The sequence below is a fragment of the Coregonus clupeaformis genome, chromosome 1, assembly GCF_020615455.1.
Source record: "Coregonus clupeaformis isolate EN_2021a chromosome 1, ASM2061545v1, whole genome shotgun sequence".
In the NCBI taxonomy this organism is placed as follows: Eukaryota; Metazoa; Chordata; class Actinopteri; order Salmoniformes; family Salmonidae; genus Coregonus; species Coregonus clupeaformis.
The window spans coordinates 76,099,898-76,121,459 of NC_059192.1; the positions used below are offsets into that span (position 1 = coordinate 76,099,898).

The 21,562-nt window shown below is 45.6% G+C and overlaps 1 pseudogene; it reads right to left on the reverse strand.

Moving 5' to 3' along the window:
- Positions 1-21,562, reverse strand: part of LOC121569544 — a 246,071-nt pseudogene that overhangs the window by 136,862 nt on the left and 87,647 nt on the right.

Below are 21,562 nucleotides of genomic sequence, written 5' to 3' on the forward strand. Positions count from 1 at the left end.
TTATATTTCCAATGTGTCTCAGAGTTAATAGCTCAACAAACATCATCATTAAGACGTTTAGTTATATTTCCAATGTGTCTCAGAGTTAATAGCTCAACAAACATCATCATTAAGACGTTTAGTTATATTTCCAATGTGTCTCAGAGTTAATAGCTCAACAAACATCATCATTAAGACGTTTAGTTATATTTCCAATGTGTCTCAGAGTTAATAGCTCAACAAACATCATCATTAAGACGTTTAGTTATATTTCCAATGTGTCTCAGAGTTAATAGCTCAACAAACATCATCATTAAGACGTTTAGTTATATTTCCAATGTGTCTCAGAGTTAATAGCTCAACAAACATCATCATTAAGACGTTTAGTTATATTTCCAATGTGTCTCAGAGTTAATAGCTCAACAAACATCATCATTAAGACGTTTAGTTATATTTCCAATGTGTCTCAGAGTTAATAGCTCAACAAACATCATCATTAAGACGTTTAGTTATATTTCCAATGTGTCTCAGAGTTAATAGCTCAACAAACATCATCATTAAGACGTTTAGTTATATTTCCAATGTGTCTCAGAGTTAATAGCTCAACAAACATCATCATTAAGACGTTTAGTTATATTTCCAATGTGTCTCAGAGTTAATAGCTCAACAAACATCATCATTAAGACGTTTAGTTATATTTCCAATGTGTCTCAGAGTTAATAGCTCAACAAACATCATCATTAAGACGTTTAGTTATATTTCCAATGTGTCTCAGAGTTAATAGCTCAACAAACATCATCATTAAGACGTTTAGTTATATTTCCAATGTGTCTCAGAGTTAATAGCTCAACAAACATCATCATTAAGACGTTTAGTTATATTTCCAATGTGTCTCAGAGTTAATAGCTCAACAAACATCATCATTAAGACGTTTAGTTATATTTCCAATGTGTCTCAGAGTTAATAGCTCAACAAACATCATCATTAAGACGTTTAGTTATATTTCCAATGTGTCTCAGAGTTAAAGGCTCAATCACTTCAAATCAGGACCCTTAAATGGAGGTCTTAATACTGGAGCCATCTGGTTCGTTAAACTCATTATGTTTTTTTCTTCGTCCATATTTTGCATAAATGAATGGTTCCTCATTAAGAGGAAATTGCATGTTTTAAAGCAGAAATGGGAGAGCTAAGGTCAGGCTGACTGCCTTCTAAACTAATGTCACTGAGGTGTGTGTGTGGTATGTGGTGTGTGTGTGGGGGGGTTGGGGGGGGTTGTTGAGTGTGGTGCTGACCAGTCGGACCAGAACCTGTGACCCGCGTCGGCCATGTCCCGGTGAACAATGATGACACAAACAATGCCATTAGAGCCTTGGACCTCTATCACGGCGTGGCAACCAGGGTATTGACTTTAACCTTACACACTTAAATTAAGAATAAATAGCTCATCTCAACGTTGCAGATAGAAACACCATGAATAGCCACTGTTATAGAATTACTATTATAATAGTTATTCTATTTCTATGGATCTGACATGATTCCTTCCACCTAAACATTCTGGAACGTTGCTCCCCTCTGAACACGCCCCCATCCCGTACCTGTACCAGTGAGCACACTGCCTTTACAGTCCATCATAGCCTGGCTATCTAGTGCCAACTGTTTAACCTGGTTGACCTGGAAGTACAAGACCTGTTGCTGCTCATTGACCTGGCAGTACTTACTTTTTGCTGTCGGTCAGACAGGATCTTCCAGAGGGGAGGGAACAGCTGTGCCCAGGTCTTCTCAGCCAGGGGGGTGGAGATGTGACACAGCTGGGCCAGGACGTTCAGTAGCGCCCCTGTCTGACACACACACACAACAAAGGGTTGACATAAAACATACAATGACAACAACCAGAGGTCAACATCTGACAACGATAATAAAGGGTTAACTTTTCAGCTTTACAAAACAGCCCTACATGAATCCTGCAGCACAAATCACACAGAAAATCACACAGAAAATCACACAGAAAGTCGTGCAGGAAATGCCACAGGATTGTTTGTGGTTACTTTTCTGTGGAACTACCTGCAGGATTAAGGTTCAACGGTCAACCTATCATCTTCCAAACCTTTTCAAACAGCTCTTACACTAAAAGGGCATTATCCACAATTTCACAGTATCATTCCAACCTCAGTGTGGAAATATACAGGTAACTGCCAAAAGAATGGAAACATCAACAAGTGTCTGGAACACTATTGGAGGGATGTGACACCATTCTTCCACGAGAAATTCCATAATTTGGTGTTTTGTTGATGGTGGTGGAAAACACTGTCTCAGGCACCTCTCCAGAATCTCCCAGAAGTGTTTAAATGGGTTGAGATCTGGTGACTGAGACGGCCATGGCATATGGTTTACATCGTTTTCATGTTCACCATTCAGTGACCACTCGTGCCTTGTGGATGGGGGCATTGTCATCCTACAGCCATGGCATAGCCATGGCGAAAATACTGGTGAAAATACTGGCCTACCAGCATTTTTATACATGACCCTAAGCATGATGGGATGTTAATTGCTTAATTATCCTAGGAACCACATCTGTATGGAAGCAATTGCTTTGAATATACTTTGTATCCCTCATGCTGCAAAAATGGAAATCTAAGCAAGCCTAAATATCTTATATTGAGTGATAATTCCAATTTTTTTAAATGAAATACTATTCTTACCAAGCTAAATTATCTAACGTCATTGGCAAAAAACAAGAACTAAAACTAAAAAAAGAACTAAAAAAACAAAAATGTTAAGTGAATTATCACTCAATATAAGATATTTAGCCTTGCTTAGATTTCACTTCTTTCCAAGCGTTTCCTTTATTTAGTCAGTTACCTGTATATAAAACACAGGAAAATATTGTTTATGACTGCACTGGGCCTTTCATTTCTAAAATTGATAGGGAGGGTTGCAGAGGAGAAGAATATGATTTTAACCAACAGGACGAGGGTCGGTGTCATAACTTACCTTGACCTCTCTAAGGGAATCGTGGAACTTGTCGTGGCGGTTGGTGAACACGTGCAGCTGGTTGCTTGCGTCTTTCTCCGCCTGCTCCTTGGTGTCTGGTCCCCTGGGGCTAGCTCTATATCGATCTCCACATCCTGGAGAAAAGGGAGGAGAGACGAAGGAGGGGAGAGAGGGGGATGCATTTAGTCATTTATTGTAATAATGCAAAAGCACTTAGTCTTTCCCCTTGGAGAACATCATGATTGGATGGGAGAGGAAAGGTAAAAATATGAATACAGCATCAAATCTGTGGGGAAAACAGTTTGCTGAAGCAGGAAATACAGGTTAACAAAGAGGGTGCAATATATGTTACTCCTCTCTAAGAAAAAATACTTGGGATAGTGTGCCAGTCAACATGCATCTTAGTGTCTGTGTGTGTGTCCATGTGAACCTTTGACTCCTGTTGCGTGGCGTCCTCACCTCCTCCTCGGTCTCGCTAATCTCCCTCTCTCCGGGCTCCTGCTTGATGTGCGTTGCCATGGCGAAGGCAGCGTGGTCATGGCTGTCGGCCAGATTGATGACGTTGGTGATGGAGGGTAACATAGAACCCTGGCAGCTGGTCCCGATGATGCTGTTACGCTCACACAGAGCGAGAGAGAGAGGGCAGAGGGAGACAGAGAGAGAGAGAGACAGAGACAGAGAGAGAGAGAGAGAGAGAGAGAGAGAGAGAGAGAGAGAGAGAGAGAGAGAGCTCAAAGACATTGCTCCTGCATTTTTAACAAAAAAATATAGATTTAGAGTTAGATAAAGTAGGATTTTTTGGCAGGGACATATACAGGATGCTACCCTCCACAACATAACCTTCATTCCAAACCAAAACTCCAAACCTACAACCTGATTTTGGACAGAATGACCTGGAAAGCTTTCTACTACCAAGGATTACTATTATCAAACTATACAGCAAATGCTCTGGCAAACAAACAGAAACCTGAAAACACCATCCAACCTGGAACTGAGTGAGTAATGTTTAGTATGAAGCTATTTTTCACTTTCAAAAACCAAGAAGAAAAATACATTACAATGATATATTTTATTTTATAAGGACTGAATGCTAAGGCTACCAAGCTTAAGCTTGCTAGTACAAAGAGATACAATTTCAATTAGCACTGACGTGTGAAGTGAGAGGTGTCAAAGCCCTTGAGGCCAACAATGGCAGGAGAGTCATACAGTCTACCCCAACCAAATGGAGAGGCCTTAGAAGCACCCCCCGCTGTTCAGAGGTCATTAAAATACAGTACCCTCTGAATGTAAAAAACGACAAGACACGAAAAGAGTACAAATTGAAACTTGTTTTGGGGAAGCAGGAGACACTTTTTGCTGATTTGTATAAAAATGGGAACATAAGCAACCTTATCTTCTATACAGACCATGGCACAGTGCTATACTAGCACACTATCCTTCTGTTAAGAGGGGGGGTGTTAGCGATGGGTGGAAACTCAGGATACTGGACAGCGAGGACTCTGAGTCATCTAATATTAAACTCTATAAATCTGGAACCGTTTTGGTTCAAGGCAAAACCAAACAGTTCCAGCTGGACTTTCACCTAATCAAAGAAATAGCTCAGCAGGAGAAGCTCTCCCTTGAGAAAGATACCCCTACCCCGAGCGGGTCAGACCAGACCTCTTCATGAAATAACCCCAAAGAGCAACCCCAAGCAGAAAGTCAACTTCCCAGCACAGAGTACTACTCCCTCATTGAAATGAAGGATACATTCACCCAGCTGGAGGTAAGGCAGGTGGAGCTGGAACAGCAGGTGAACACACTCCAGTCAGCACAGACCCAGACAACAGTCCAGCACAACAACACCCCCTTAACTGGACCTGGAGAGCTGGAGGTAGAGAGAGACATGTCTGCACTCTGGACTGTGGTGAGACAACATCAACAGGAGAAAGAGCAGGAGCAGGAGAAGAACAGAGCACTAGAGGAGAGGAACCGAGTGCTGGAGGAGAAGGTGAGAACGATGACGGGTGACAGAGAACAACCCATTAGAGAGCTGGCCACCCCCGCAGAGAAGCCAGCAGAACAGCCCACCTCAGATCCTGGCCAAAGTCTCGACACCGCAGCAGAACAGTACACCCTAGACCCTGACCATAGCCTCGACATCACACCAAGACAAACAAATGAAGAACCCCAAGCCCAGGGGATCCCAACCCCTCTGAGCAACCCCCCAGTCAGACACCCTGATAGCCCTCATGACGACCCCCCCCACACCCACTGAGGACATTCACAAGCCATAGATTGTACTCCTTATGGACTCAAACGGGAAATACATACAAGAAAATAAACTTTTTCCAAAACACACAGTGTCTAAACTCTGGTGTCCAAACACCCAGCGCGCCCTAGACCTTCTGTCTGAGGACCGACTAGGATCACCCAGCCACATAATAATACACACAGGCACAAACGACCTGAGAACACAGCAGGAAAGGGTGGCCACAGCACTCAAGGGAGTGATAGAAAAAGCTACTTCTACTTTCCCCAACATACAAGTGGTTATCTCAACCCTGTTACCACGAAAATACTTCCACCCTGCTACCATACAGCGGGTAAACGCAAGTATTTCCCATGACTGTGCATCAAAACCAAATGTCTACCTGGCCCACCACTCCACCCTGGACGTGAACAGCCTTTATGACCAGGTCCACCTATACAAGGCAGCAGTGCCCACCTTCGCCCGGACCCTAAAGGATATCGCCCTCAACCGCAGACCCAACACCTCACACAGGAGCAACAGATCAACAGACACCCCGCCCAGACCAGCGAGACACTCTCCCAGACCTGCGGGACCCCCCCCAGAACCTACACATAGAGGACCCCCGCAGAGAGGACCTACATCCAGACCACAGCACCATCAACCACATCTACACCCCCCACCCCCACCAATTAACTCCCCCCAAGTCAACCATGCCCACACCCCATTTAGGCCCCCCTCAGATCAGACCTATGCCCCTCCTACCCACCCCAAGCCCCCACTCCCACAAAGAGGGCCTCAACATGAAAGTCACACATACGCCCAGGCCGTGAGCAGGCAAACAGGCCCAACACCCACTTTTACACTAGCCCAAGCCAATGGCATGTACCAGATGCTCAGCAGGCTCTGCTCACAATTACTGGCCTGAGGCCAAACCACACAACCAACAACATTAGACACTTTATGGAACACAAAGCCTTCACTATTTCATCCTAGAATATCCAAGGCCTGAGGTCATCTGCCTTTGGCCTAAAGAGCAGGAATCTGGACTTCACCAAAGAAAATACAGACATTGTCATCCTACAAGAAACATGGTATAGAGGAGACGGACCCACTGGTTGCCCTCTAGGTTACAGAGAGCTGGTAGTCCCATCCACCAAACTACCAGGTGTGAAACAGGGAAGGGACTCAGGGGTATGCTAATTTGGTATAGAGCAGACCTAACTCACTCTATTAAATTAATCAAAACAGGAACATTTTACATTTGGTTAGAAATTCAAAAGGAAATTATCTCAACAGAGAAAAATGTCCTCCTGTGTGCTACCTATATCCCCCCACTAGAATCCCCATACTTTAATGAAGACAGCTTCTCCATCCTGGAGGGGGAAATCAATCATTTCCAGACCCAGGGACATGTACTAGTCTGTGGCGACCTAAATGCCAGAACTGGACAAGAACCTGACACCCTCAGCACACAGGGGGATAAACACCTACCTGAAGGTGACAGCATTCCCTCCCCCATATGCCCCCCTAGGCACAACTATGACAACATAACCAACAAAAACGGGTCACGACTCCTGCAGCTCGGTCGCACACTGGGTATGTACATAGTCAATGGTAGGCTTCGAGGGGACTCTCTTGGCAGTACTACTGTAGACTACTTTATCACTGACCTCAACCCAGAGTCTCTCAGAGCGTTCACAGTCAGCCCACTGACACCCCTATCAGACCACAGCAAAATCACAGTCTACTTGAACAGAGCAATACTCAATCATGAGGCATCAAAGCCAAAGGAACTGAATAATATTAAGAAATGCTATAGATGGAAGGAAAGTAGTGTTGAAACCTACCAAAAAACAATTAGGCAACAACAAATTCAATCCATTCTAGACAACTTCCTGGACAAAACGTTCCACTGTAATAGTGAAGGTGTAAACTTGGCAGTAGAAAACCTAAACAGTATATTTGACCGCTCAGCTTCCCTATCAGATCTAAAAAATCTCTAACAGAAAACCAAAGAAAAGTAACAACAGTGATAAATGGTTTGATGAAGAATGCAAAAACCTAAGAAAGAAATTAAGAAACATATCCAACCAAAAACATAGAGACCCAGAAAACCTGAGCCTACGCCTTCACTATGGTGAATCACTAAAACAATACAGAAATACACTACGGAAAAAGAAGGAACAGCATGTCAGAAATCAGCTCAATGTAATTGAAGAATCCATAGACTCTAACCACTTCTGGGAAAATTGGAAAACACTAAACAAACAACAACACGAAGAGCTATCTGTCCAAAACGGAGATGTATGGGTAAACCAGTTCTCCAATCTTTTTGGCCCTATAACAGAGAACAAACAGCAAAAGAATATACATGATCAAATGCAAATCTTAGAATCAACTATTAAAAAGACTACCAGAACCCACTGGATTCTCCAATTATATTGAATGAACTACAGGACAAAATACAAACCCTCCAACCCAAAAAGTCCTGTGGTGTTGATGGTATCCTCAATGAAATGATAAAATATACAGACCACAAATTTCAATTAGCTATACTTAAACTCTTTAACATCATCCTTAGCTCTGGCATCTTCCCCAATATTTGGAACCAAGGACTGATCACCCCAATCCACAAAAGTGGAGACAAATTTGACCCCAATAACTACCGTGGGATATGCGTCAACAGCAACCTTGGGAAAATCCCCTGCATTATCATTAACAGCAGACTAGTTCATTTCCTCAGTGAAAACAATGTACTGAGCAAATGTCAAATTGGCTTTTTACCAAATTACCGTACGACAGACCACGTATTCACCCTGCACACCCTAATTGACAAACAAAAAAACCAAAACAAAGGCAAAGACTTCTCATGCTTTGTTGATTTCAAAAAAGCTTTTGACTCAATTTGGCATGAGGGTCTGCTATACAAATTGATGGAAAGTGGGGTTGGGGAAAAAACATACGATATTATAAAATCCATGTACACAAACAACAAGTGTGCGGTTAAAATTGGCAAAAAACACACACATTTCTTTTCACAGGGCCGTGGGGTGAGACAGGGATGCAGTTTAAGCCCCACCCTCTTCAACATATATATCAACGAATTGGCGAGGGCATTAGAACAGTCTGCAGCACCCGGCCTCACCCTACTAGAATCTGAAGTCAAATGTCTTCTGTTTGCTGATGATCTGGTGCTTCTGTCACCAACCTCGGAGGGCCTACAGCAGCACCTAGATCTTCTGCACAGATTCTGTCAGACCTGGGCCCTGACAGTAAATCTCAGTAAGACAAAAATAATGGTGTTTCAAAAAAGGTCCAGTTGTCAGGACCACAAATACATATTCCATCTAGACACCGTTGCCCTAGAGCACACAAAAAACTATACATACCTCGGCCTAAACATCAGCGCCACAGGTAACTTCCACAAAGCTGTGAACGATCTGAGAGACAAGGCAGGAAGGGCCTTCTATGCCATCAAAAGGAACATAAAATTTGACATACCAATTAGGATCTGGCTAAAAATACTTGAATCAGTTATAGAACCCATTGCCCTTTATGGTTGTGAGGTCTGGGGTCCGCTCACCAACCAAGAATTCACAAAATGGGACAAACACCAAATTGAGACTCTGCATGCAGAATTCTGCAAAAACATCCTCCGTGTACAACGTAAAACACAAAATAATGCATGCAGAGCAGAATTAGGCCATTACCCGCTAATTCTCAAAATCCAGAAAAGAGCCATTAAATTCTATAACCACTTAAAAGGAAGCGATTCCCAAACCTTCCATAACAAAGCCATCACCTACAGAGAGATGAACTTGGAGAAGAGTCCCCTAAGTAAGCTGGTCCTGGGGCTCTGTTCACAAACACAAACAGACCCCACATAGCCCCAGGACAACAACAACAACAACAACACAATTAGACCCAACCAAATCATGAGAAAACAAAAAGAGAATTACTTGACACATTGGAAAGAACAAACAAAAAAACAAAGCAAACTAGAATGATATTTGGCCCTAAACAGAGAGTACACAGTGGCAGAATACCTGACCACTGTGACTGACCCAAACTTAAGGAAAGCTTTGACTATGTACAGACTCAGTGAGCATAGCCTTGCTATTGAGAAAGGCCGCCGTAGGCAGACCTGGCTCTCAAGAGAAGACTGCACACTGCCCACAAAATGAGGTGGAAACTGAGCTGCACTTCTTAACCTCCTGCCAAACGTATGACCATATTAGAGACACATATTTCCCTCAGATTACAGCGATCCACAAAGAATTCGAAAACAAACCCAATTTTGATAAACTCCCTTATCTACTGGGTGAAAAACCACAGTGTGCCATCACAGCTGCAAGATTTGTGACCTGTTGCCACAAGAAAAGGGCAACCAGTGAAGAACAAACACCATTGTAAATACAACCCATATTTATGTTTATTTATTTTCCCATTTGTACTTTAACTATTTGCACATCGTTACAACACTGTATATATACATAATATGACATTTGAAATGTCTTTATTCTTATGAAACTTCTGAGTGTAATGTTTACTGTTAATATTTATTGTTTATCTACTTCACTTGCTTTGGCAATGTTAACATACGTTTGCCATGCCAATAAAGCCCTTAAATTGAAATTGACATTGAAATTGAATTGAGAGAGAGAGACAGAGAGACAGAGAGAGAGAGACAGAGAGACAGAGAGAGACAGAGAGAGAGAGAGAGAGAGAGAGAGAGAGAGAGAGAGAGAGACAGAGAGAGAGAGAGACGAGAGAGAGAGAGAGAGAGACAGAGAGAGAGAGAGAGAGAGAGAGAGAGAGAGAGAGCAGAGAGAGAGAGAGGAGAGAGAGAGAGAGAGGGAGACAGAGAGAGACAGAGAGAGCGAGGGAGAGAGAGAGAGAGAGAGAGAGAGAGAGAGAGAGAGAGAGAGAGAGAGAGAGAGAGAGAAGTGAGTGAGAGAGAGAGAGAGAGGAGACAGAGAGACAGAGAGAGAGACAGAGACAGAGAGACAGAGAGACAGAGAGACAGAGAGACAGAGAGACAGAGAGACAGAGAGACTGAGAGACTGAGAGACTGAGAGACTGAGAGACTGAGAGACTGAGAGACTGAGAGACTGAGAGACAGAGAGACAGAGAGACAGAGAGAGCGAGAGAGAGATAGAGAAATAGAGAGACACACACACAGAAAAGAGATCACAGAAAGACAGATTAACAGTTTCTAGGGGGGCTGAAGCATTATGGAGACATTTCACAACAAGACAGTCAGTACAGATATTACAGACAAGCTAATTCACATAGCACTGTATGAAGTTCAAGTTCAAAGCTGAAGTCAGCAACCTGTTTACAAAGGGCTTAGTCCTAACTGGACTATTCAACAAATCTCCAACTGACATCATGACTCCTTTACCTCGATGCATTGCTTGATCCAGAAGTGGCTGCTCATGGCCTCCCAGTTCTCAGAGCAGCAGATGTAGAGAAGCCTCTCGTAGACATGTCTCTTCATGGACAGGTCAAACACCTCACAGAACTTAGCCCTGATCAGAGGCTGGGCGCAACGCAGCTCCGACAGGAAGGCCGGCTCCAACTTTGACATGATGTCACTTCCTGAGAGACTCTCGTCCCTGATTGGACAAAGAGGGTTGAAATCTATTTGTGTGACCATTCTTTATATCTAATGAAAAATGGTTTACAACTGCAACTTCATTCTCTAACACAGAATTTCATGCTAACGCATTTCGGAGCAAGCTCCTTCATAAGAATGAATATACTAAAGTAGCTAAAAGCATCATGGCAATGAGTGGAGGACAAGAGGGGATAAAGGTCATTGATGTGAAACAGGATGCAGTTACAACTAAATGTTTAAAAAAGGAACATCTTATCTTTAATGATGGGGATAATCCTGGTGGAATAGTAAAACGGTTAACAGCCCACATTAAATGCTGTGTAATAACCTTTACAATCATTTCTAGATCATTCCACAACCCTGGTGAATGGGCCTCAAGAGTCCTATTTAAAAGAACAGAGAGGAACAGAAACGTCTCTCAGCAGTGAGTTGATTATATTAAAGCTACTAAATCATCACTTATTCAGAGACATCGTTGTGGAGCAGCTGCTCTGTCGTTCTGTTATCTTTATGTGATGTGGACAGTGATGCGTCAATCATGGTTTTACTGCTTGTTTAAAGTCATGTGACTTACAGAGCAGATGTCTGTGAACAGGCAGAATGGGGAAGGGGATGGGGCAAGCTTTGAGGACTGAAGGAGAGGGACGGGGGAGTGGTTGAAGGAGAGGGACGGGGGAGTGGTTGAAGGAGAGGGACGGGGGAGTGGTTAAAGGAGAGGGACGGGGGAGTGGTTGAAGGAGAGGGACGGGGGAGTGGTTGAAGACCACTGGAAGACCCCTAAACCCAACCCCCATCATTCTCTCCACCCCATCCCCCCCACTCTCTTTCTCTTCCTCCCTCTCGATAGATGGAGTGGTGGTGGTATGGAATACTACCTCTCTCCACCCCCTCCCTCTCGATAGATGAATAGTAGTGTGGCGGTGACCTGGCATACTCCTCTCTCCCCCCTCTCTCTACCCCCATCCCCTCCTCTCCCTCCCCCTCGATGGATGAAGAAGCGTAGTGACGCCCCGTATACTTGCCCTGCATATTTGTCCAGGTGAATAATGGGGGTAATTACCTGCAGACATAATTAACGAGGTCCAGGAACTGGCCGTTTCACTCAAGGTCATCAGGGAAACGCTTCTCAATATAGGTCATCATCTTCACCAGCAGAATAGACTTCTCACAAAGATTGGGCATCTGCGGATGGAGAGAGGGACAGAGGGAACGAGAGAGATGGAGGAGAGGAGAGAGGGAGAGAGAGCAGATTGATTCAGTTAATGTATCTTTAGTGCATCTGGAGGGGCCCCCTCACTCTGTCTCTCAGCTGGACTCTACTCTGAATAAATGCCTAATCAGAGCAAAGACACCTGTGTAGGTTTGTGCTTCCTGGTTCCCAGATTGCTTTGCTGGCTAGTTGTTCTTACACAGATCATTAGCAGAGTAAGTCCTGGGTTTTCAGTGTTTGCTGCCACAGGTAACAAGCCATGTAAAACAGACTGGTCCTCTCACCTGGTTGGCTGCCATGGGGGAGTTGTTCTTCACCCACTCCTCCACGATCTTGACGATGGCGCGGAGGATCTTGGCGTCGGGCGACTTATTGATGAGCGACGTGAGGATGACCTGGATGAAGTTCTTCCTCATCTCCATGGACATGACGGACAAACGACTCCTCACCAGGTCCAGAGACAGCATCACTAGTTCACTAGTCACTGTGGGGAGAGGTCAGGGGTTAGAGGTCATGATGGACAGACAAGTCTTCACCAGGTCCAGAGACAGCATCACCAACTCACTGGTCATTGTGGGGAGAGGTCAGGGGTTAGAGGTCAAGACATACAATGTCAATTAACTTTATTACATTCACTACAAGGTGAGTGTAAATGAGTGTTTGTGTGTTCCTTGATAGTGAACATAGAGGTAATTAGAGAGCCATTTAAAGGCCTGATAGCATCTCACTATCATTACCAGGCTTAGGAAGAGCAGGGCTCAATGGCTATGGCCAACAGTAAACACTGAATGCAGTCTCACTGTAGCAGCACCCAGTGTCCACACTATAACACAGCAAGAACAAACTTTCAGAAAATGTACGACACTAAACAGGAGGCCCACCTAACCTTTGGAGAAACAGTGCAAGGTAAAAGGGCTGTTTGTCTCAGCCAGGGGAATCTCTCTGCATCTACAACCCAGGAGGGGAACCAGAGCCCTGTTTGTCTCAGCCAGAGGAATCTCTCTGCATCTACGACCCAGGAGGGGAACCAGAGCCCTGTTTGTCTCAGCCAGAGGAATCTCTCTGCATCTACGACCCAGACGGGAACCAGAGCTGTGGTACATTCCCAGTGAGACCTGTCTATCAGCCCAGTGGATCTGCCGGACCTTACAGCCATTCACACTGATACAGGGGCTTCTGTATGGGCCAGACAGACCTGAGATATCTGAGCTCTGGGTCCTGAGGGGGAGGTGCCTGGGACACTCTCATTGTGATTTGACTGCTACACTCATCTCTCAGTGTCGCACACAAAGATTTTGGGAATTCCGACTGTTTGCAGACAGTGCTAAGGTCAGCCCTTTGATAAGGCCAACTAAGAGACACTGTAGTGTAGGACTGGGACTGGGAGAGCACTAATGGCTGATGACTGGAGGAAATGGAGCAGAGAGCTGGGCAGTGTTAGAGGTAACCTGATCCCATCCCACCTGGGCTGCTGGGGCTGGGGAACACATCTACTGGGAGAACTGGCACTGGTAGTATGTGGGAGGACTCCAGAGTGCGACCATTTAGTCACATTTTGAATTTAGTAAAAGGATGCAAGTTGAGGATGCAACGACGTGAGTCCTTCTTACGGAATTCCGATGCGCACTTTGAAGATGTTAGAATAACTATCCACATTTACTTTTCCTCAGCCAACAAGACATAGGACGATAGATCCCAAATTCATGCAACCAGTAGGCTACATTATATATATTTTTATAGCAATGAGTCTGATGCAACAGATCAGAACGTTTATCTTAAAATGTTATCAACTATTATTTCTTGACATTATAAGCTCAACAATGCGCACAATGCAGTAAGTTGCACTCGAATCTTCGTTCCAATTAGCGGAAAACACCTGTTGTCAAAAGCACACCGCACATGGGACAGAGATGAAAGTTAGAAATGTAGAAAGAGGGGTGATCTAGAGACATGGGTTGCTAATATGACTAGGATTGTGCCTTTGGCTACTGGACAATTAAATACATTTGAGAGAAATAAAATGTGAGTGCAGGGTTATACATGAATTATCTAAGATGATCCTTTTGAGCGCTGTCCATTTCACTCTATTTAGTAGAGAGAAGGAGAATGGGAGAGCGAGGGAGGAGCGAGGGAGGAGAGAAGAAAGAGATAGAAAGATGATTTGGACTCGTGTGTGTATGTGTGTGTGTGTGTGTGTGTGTGTGTGTGTGTGTGTGTCAATGACAAGATAAAAGACCCTTTGGACTAATGTGTAATAATAACTAAGGTGACTCAGTTCATGAGGCTCTGGTGGAAGTTAAAAAGTATTGATTCAGCACTGTAGGAGCAGAATAAGGCCTAGTCTCTAGTGTGTTTCAGATAGGTGTGTATGTGTGTGTGTGTGTGTGTGTGTGTGTGTGTGTGTGTGTGTGTGTGTGTGTGTGTGTGTGTGTGTGTGTGTGTGTGTGTGTGTGTGTGTGTGTGTGTGATGATGAATGACCATGTGATTTACAGCTCTGTTCATTAGTCTGGATAAGAGTGCTAGGCATGTACAGTTCAGTCTCAAGAGGGAGAGGACACACATCCCTGAGGTAAGGTTGGGCCTCAGTTTGAGGGGGGCTGCAGTGATCCACAGAGAGAAAAACAATCATTGTCAGACATTTGGGAAAGCACTCAGATAAGCTCGTCTCAGGAAGCTTCTGAATAGGGAGGAGGAGTGGTGGAGGAGATGGAGGGATGGGTGGAGGAGGAGATGGAGGGATGGGTGGAGGAGGAGATGGAGAGAGGGTGGAGGAGGAGATGGAGGGATGGGTGGAGGAGGAAATGGGGGGATGGGTGGAGGAGGAGATGGAGGGATGGGTGGAGGAGGAGATGGAGGAAGGAGATGGAGGGATGGGTGGAGGAGGAGATGGAGGGATGGGTGGAGGAGGAGATGGAGGGATGGGTGGAGGAGGAGATGGAGGGATGGGTGGAGGAGGAGATGGAGGGATGGGTGGAGGAGGAGATGGAGGGATGGGTGGAGGAGGAGATGGAGGAAGGAGATGGAGGGATGGGTGGAGGAGGAGATGGAGGGATGGGTGGAGGAGGAGATGGAGGGATGGGTGGAGGAGGAGATGGAGGAGGGGATGGAGGGATGGGTGGAGGAGGAGATGGAGGGATGGGTGGAGGAGGAGATGGAGGGATGGGTGGAGGAGGAGATGGAGGAGGGGATGGAGGGATGGGTGGAGGAGGGAGGAGGGGAAGTCCGTGGACTTACTTTACTTATCTCTACTACACTGAGTAGTAATGAATGAACTGATGAGAGACAAAGGAAGTCAAATAGGAAGACAGACTGGAACTGAGGAGCTGAGGAAAACTGACTGAAGGTGAAATCCCAGGAGGGAACTTTGCAAGAACACACTAGAATAACTCACTCGTTGAGAAGACAACAGCTATTCATGTTGATGTAAGTGGATGTGAGTATTTCAAATAATTTCTAGAGCCATGACGAGGCCCAGAAGAGGAGCATGTACTCCCAAAATAAAGAACTAGATCTGTGAAGCCGTACCACAGTCATGAGGAATTTGTCAAACCGCTGTAGTTGGAGCTCAGCTCTGGGCCACATGTCAGGACGGAGGGCAGTCTTCATCAGGCTGACACACCGACGGGACAGGAGATCACCTGGAGACCCCGTCACGTTGGCACTGTCATTCACCTGGAGGGAGGAAGGAGACATCATCATATTTACATTTAAGTCATTTAGCAGATGCTCTTATCCAGAGCGACTTACAGTTAGTGAATGCATACATGTTTTTTATTTTTTTATTTTTTCATACTGGCCCCCCGTGGGAAACGAACCCACATCCCTGCCGGCCAAACCCTCCCCGACCTTAGACCAATTGTGCGTCGCCCATGGGTCTCCCGGTCGCGGCCAGCTGCGACAGAGCCTGGACTCGAACCAGGATCTCTAGTGGCACAGCTAGCACTGCAATGCAGTGCCTTAGACCACTGCGCCACTCGGGAGTATTCATCATCATTATCAGGTTAAGGGTCATCATGCCTAGTGAAAAACATCAGCTGGTTCACAGTGTCGGACGGTTGTAATGTAAGCGCTCTAATTAAAACACATTCACAGTATCAGACGGTTGTAATGTAAGCACTCTAATTAAAACACATTCACAGTATCAGACGGTTGTAATGTAAGCACTCTAATTAAAACACATTCACAGTATCAGACGGTTGTAATGTAGGCACTAATTAAAACACATTCACAGTGTCAGACGGTTGTAATGTAAGCGCTCTAATTAAATCAAATCAAATCAAATTTTATTGGCCACATGCGCCGAATACAACAGGTGCAGACATTACAGTGAAATGCTTACTTACAGCCCTTAACCAACAGTGCATTTATTTTTTAATAAAAAAGTAAAATATAACAACAACAAAGAAGTGTTGAGAAAAAAAGAGCAGAAGTAAAATAAAATAACAGTAGGGAGGCTATATATACAGGGGGGTACCGGTGCAGAGTCAATGTGCGGGGGCACCGGCTAGTTGAGGTAGTTGAAGTAATATGTACATGTGGGTAGAGTTAAAGTGACTATGCATAAATAATTAACAGAGTAGCAGCAGCGTAAAAAGATGGGGTGGAGGGTGGGGGTGGGGGGGCAGTGCAAATAGTCCAGGTAGCCATAATTAGCTGTTCAGGAGTCTTATGGCTTGGGGGTAGAAGCTGTTGAGAAGACTTTTGGACCTAGACTTGGCGCTCCGGTACCACTTGCCGTGTGGTAGCAGAGAGAACAGTCTATGACTAGGGTGGCTGGAGTCTTTGACAATTTTGAGGGCCTTCCTCTGACACCGCCTGGTATAGAGGTCCTGGATGGCAGGAAGCTTGGCCCCAGTGATGTACTGGGCCATACGCACTACCCTCTGTAGTGCCTTGCGGTCGGAGGCCGAGCAGTTGCCATACCAGGTGGTGATGCAACCAGTCAGGATGGTGCAGCTGTAGAATTTTTTGAGGATCTGAGGACCCATGCCAAATCTTTTCAGTCTCCTGAGGGGGAATAGGCTTTGTCGTGCCCTCTTCACGACTGTCTTGGTGTGTTTGGACCATGATAGTTAGTTGGTGATGTGGACACCAAGGAACTTGAAGCTCTCAACCTGTTCCACTACAGCCCCGTCGATGAGAATGGGGGCGTGTTCAGTCCTCTTTTTTTTCCAGTAGTCCACAATCATCTCCTTTGTCTTGGTCACGCTGAGGGAAAGGTTGTTATCCTGGCACCACACGGCCAGGTCTCTGACCTCCTCCCAATAGGCTGTCTCATCGTTGTCGGTGATCAGGCCTATCACTGTTGTGTCGTCTGCAAACTTAATGATGGTGTTGGAGTCGTGCCTGGCCATGCAGTCATGGGTGAACAGGGAATACAGGAGGGGACTGAGCACGCACCCCTGAGGGGCCCCCGTGTTGAGGATCAGTGTGGCAGATGTGTTGTTACCTACCCTTAGCACCAGGGGGCGGCCCGTCAGGAAGTCCAGGATCCAGTTGCAGAGGGAGGTGTTTAGTCCCAGGATCCTTAGCTTAGTGATGAGCTTTGAGGGCACTATGGTGTTGAATGCTGAGCTGTAGTCAATGAATAGCATTCTCACGTAGGTGTTCCTCTTGTCCAGGTGGGAAAGGGCAGTGTGGAGTGCAATAGAGATTGCATCATCTGTGGATCTGTTGGGGCGGTATGCAAATTGGAGTGGGTCTAGGGTTTCTGGGATAATGGTGTTGATGTGAGCCATGACCAGCCTTTCAAAGCACTTCATGGCTACAGACGTCAGTGCTACGGGTCGGTAGTCATTTAGGCAGGTTATCTTAGTGTCCTTGGGCACGGGGACTATGTTGGTCTGCTTGAAACATGTTGGTATTACAGACTCAGTCAGGGACAGATTGAAAATGTCAGTGAAGACACTTGCCAGTTGGTCAGCACATGCTCGGAGTACACGTCCTGGTAATCCGTCTGGCCCTGCGGCCTTGTGAATGTTGACCTGCTTAAAAGTCTTACTCACATTGGCTACGGGGAGCGTGATCACATAGTCATCCGGAACAGCTGGTGCTCTCATGCATGTTTCAGTGTTGCTTGCCTCGAAGCGAGCATAGAAGTGGTTTAGCTTGTCTAGAAGTATTGTGTCACTGGGCAGCTCGCGGCTGTGCTTCCCTTTGTAGTCTGTAATAGTTTTCAAGCCCTGCCACATCCGATGAGCGTCAGAGCCAGTGTAGTACGATTCAATCTTAGTCCTGTATTGACTCTTTGCCTGTTTGATGGTTCGTCGGAGGGCATAGCGGGATTTCTAATAAGCGTCCGGGTTAGAGTCCCGCTCCTTGAAAGCGGCAGCTCTACCCTTTAGCTCAGTGCGGATGTTGCCTGTAATCCATGGCTTCTGGTTGGGGTATTTACGTACGGTCACTGTGGGGACGACGTCATCGATGCACTTATTGAAGAAGCCAGTGACTGATGTGGTGTACTCCTCAATGCTATCTGAAGAATCCTGGAACATGTTCCAGTCTGTGCTAGCAAAACAGTCCTGTAGCTTAGTATCTGCGTCATCTGACCACTATTTTATTAACCGAGTCACTGGTGCTTCCTGCTTTAGTTTTTGCTTATAAGCAGGAATCAGGAGGATAGAGTTATGTTCAGATTTGCCAAATGGAGGGCGAGGGAGTACTTTGTATGTGTCTCTGTGTGTGGAGTAAAGGTGCTAGAGTTTTTTTTCCTCTGGTTGCACATTTAACATGCTGGTAGAAATTAGGTAGAACGGATTTAAGTTTCCCTGCATTAAAGTCCCCGGCCACTAGGAGCGTTGCCTCTGGATGAGCGTTTTCCTGTTCACTTATGGCCTTATACAGCTCATTCAGCGCAATCTTAATGCCAGCATTGGTTTGTGGTGGTAAATAGACAGCTATGAAAAATATAGATGAAAACTCTCTTGGTAAATAGTGTGGTCTACAGCTTATCATAAGATACTCTACCTCAGGCGAGCAAAACCTTGAGACTTCCTTAGTATTTGATTTTGTGCACCAGCTGTTGTTTACAAATATACACAGACCGCCACCCCTTGTCTTACCGGAGTCAGCCGTTCTATCCTGCCGATGTAGCGTATAGCCCGCTAGCTGTATGTTGTCCATGTCGTCGTTCAGCCACGACTCAGTGAAACACATTCACAGTGTCAGACAGTTGTAATGTAAGCGCTCTAATTAAAACACATTCACAGTGTCAGACGGTTGTAATGTAAGCGCTCTAATTAAAACACATTGAGAGTCAGACGGTTGTAATGTAAGCTCTCTAATTAAAACACATTCACAGTGTCAGACGGTTGTAATGTAAGCGCTCTAATTATAACACATTCACAGTGTAAGACGGTTGTAATGTAAGCGCTCTAATTAAAACACATTGAGTAAGACGGTTGTAATATAAGCACTCTAATTAAAACACATTCACAGTGTCAGGCGGTTGTAATGTAGGCACTAATTAAAACACATTCACAGTGTCAGACGGTTGTAATGTAAGCGCTCTAATTAAAACACATTCACAGAGACGGATAAACAATGACGAGGAGGTGGTGACATTATACCGCAGTTCTATTTCAGGTAAAGCACACAGAACCAGAACCAAGGACATGTCCCTCACTGCAAGTCCAGGGCTGAACATCTGCTGCTGCTGCCGAGGTTTACTGACTGTGACGCAGTGACCAGCGGCGGGTGTGTATGGTACCAGGGGCACTGTGCAACAAAGGTGATCATGAGAAAGGTGTGTGTTACCTGGCAGGCGATGCGGATGAGGAAGTTGACCACAGTGTCAGTGTGTTGTTTCTCCAGTGGCTTGGTGATGAGGGTCTCTGTTACTACACACACACACACACACACACACACACACACACACACACACACACACACACACACACACACACACACACAGGGGACAGGGTGGGAACAGACACACACACACACACACACACACACACACACACACACACACACACACACACACACAGGGGACAGGGTGGGAACAGACACACACACACACACACACACACACACACACACACACACACACAAGGTAAGACCAAACACACACACAGGGAACATGGTGAGACCACACACACACACACACATACCTACACACACACACAAACACTCACACAGGGTGAGACCAAACACACACACACACACCTACACACACACACACAGGAGACAGGGTGAGACCACACACACACACACTCACACACAGGGGACAGGGTGAGACCAAACACACACACACACAAACACACACACACACACACACACACACACAGGGGCACACACACACACACACACACACACACACACACACACACACACACACACACACACACACACACACACAGGGGACAGGGTGAGACCAAACACACACACACATACACACCTACACACACACTCACACACAGGGGACAGGGTGAGACCAAACACACACACACACACACACACACACACAGGGGACAGGGTGAGACCAAACACACACACGCAAATTCCACCTAGCCAATCAGAAGGCAAGGTGGAGTAGTTACCATATTGCTTATACCAACAGTAGACCCATCAGGGTTTCCTGACCATGTGACCAGATATATTGAGGTAATCTGAAGAGATTTCACCCCATGCTTCCTGAAGCACCTCCCACAAATTGGATTGGCTTGATGGGCACTTCTTACGTAGCATACGGTCAAGCTGCTCACACAACAGCTCAATAGGGTTGAGATCCGGTGACTGTGCTGGCCACTCCATTATAGACAGAATACCAGCTGACTTCTTCCTTAAATAGTTATTGCATAGTTTGGAGCTGTGCTTTGGGTCATTGTCCTGTTGTAGGAGGAAATTGGCTCCAATCAAGCGCTGTCCACAGGGTATGGCATGGCGTTACAAAATGGAGTGATAGCCTTCCTTCTTCAAGATCCCTTTTACCCTGTACAAATCTCCCACTTTACCACCACCAAAGCACCCCCAGACCATCACATTGCCTCAACCATAATTGACAGATGGCATCAAGCACTCCTCCAGCATTGTCACGGTTTCGGCCGAGGCTGCCTCTCTTCCTTGCTCGGGCAGGCTTCGGCGGTCGTCGTCTCCGGAGTATTAGCTGCCACCGTTGTATGTTTCGATGTTCGTTTGGTTTTGTCTTGATTTTGTACACCTGTTATCGTTTAGCGTTCATTATTGTCCTATAAGTTCTCGTTGTGTTTGTCATGTGTTGTGTGTGATTGAACTTGCTGTCGTGTATGTCTGTGCTTCGTTCGCTCCTCTGTGTTGGAGAGGTTCTTGCACGTGTTTGTGCGTTATTGTTATTTTTTGTTTGATGTTACGCCTGTGTGCGTAATCGCTCGTATCCAAGCTCTTTTGACTCGTTTTGAGTTTTGGTTCACTAAAGTCTATTGGACTAAGTTCCTGCGTCCTGCGCTTGATTCCTGCACCACACCTTCACAGCACACCTTCTGACAGAATCACACACCCGAAGATGGAATCAGCAGGAGCCGCAGCAGCACCTGAGTCTCTGGAGGAGCG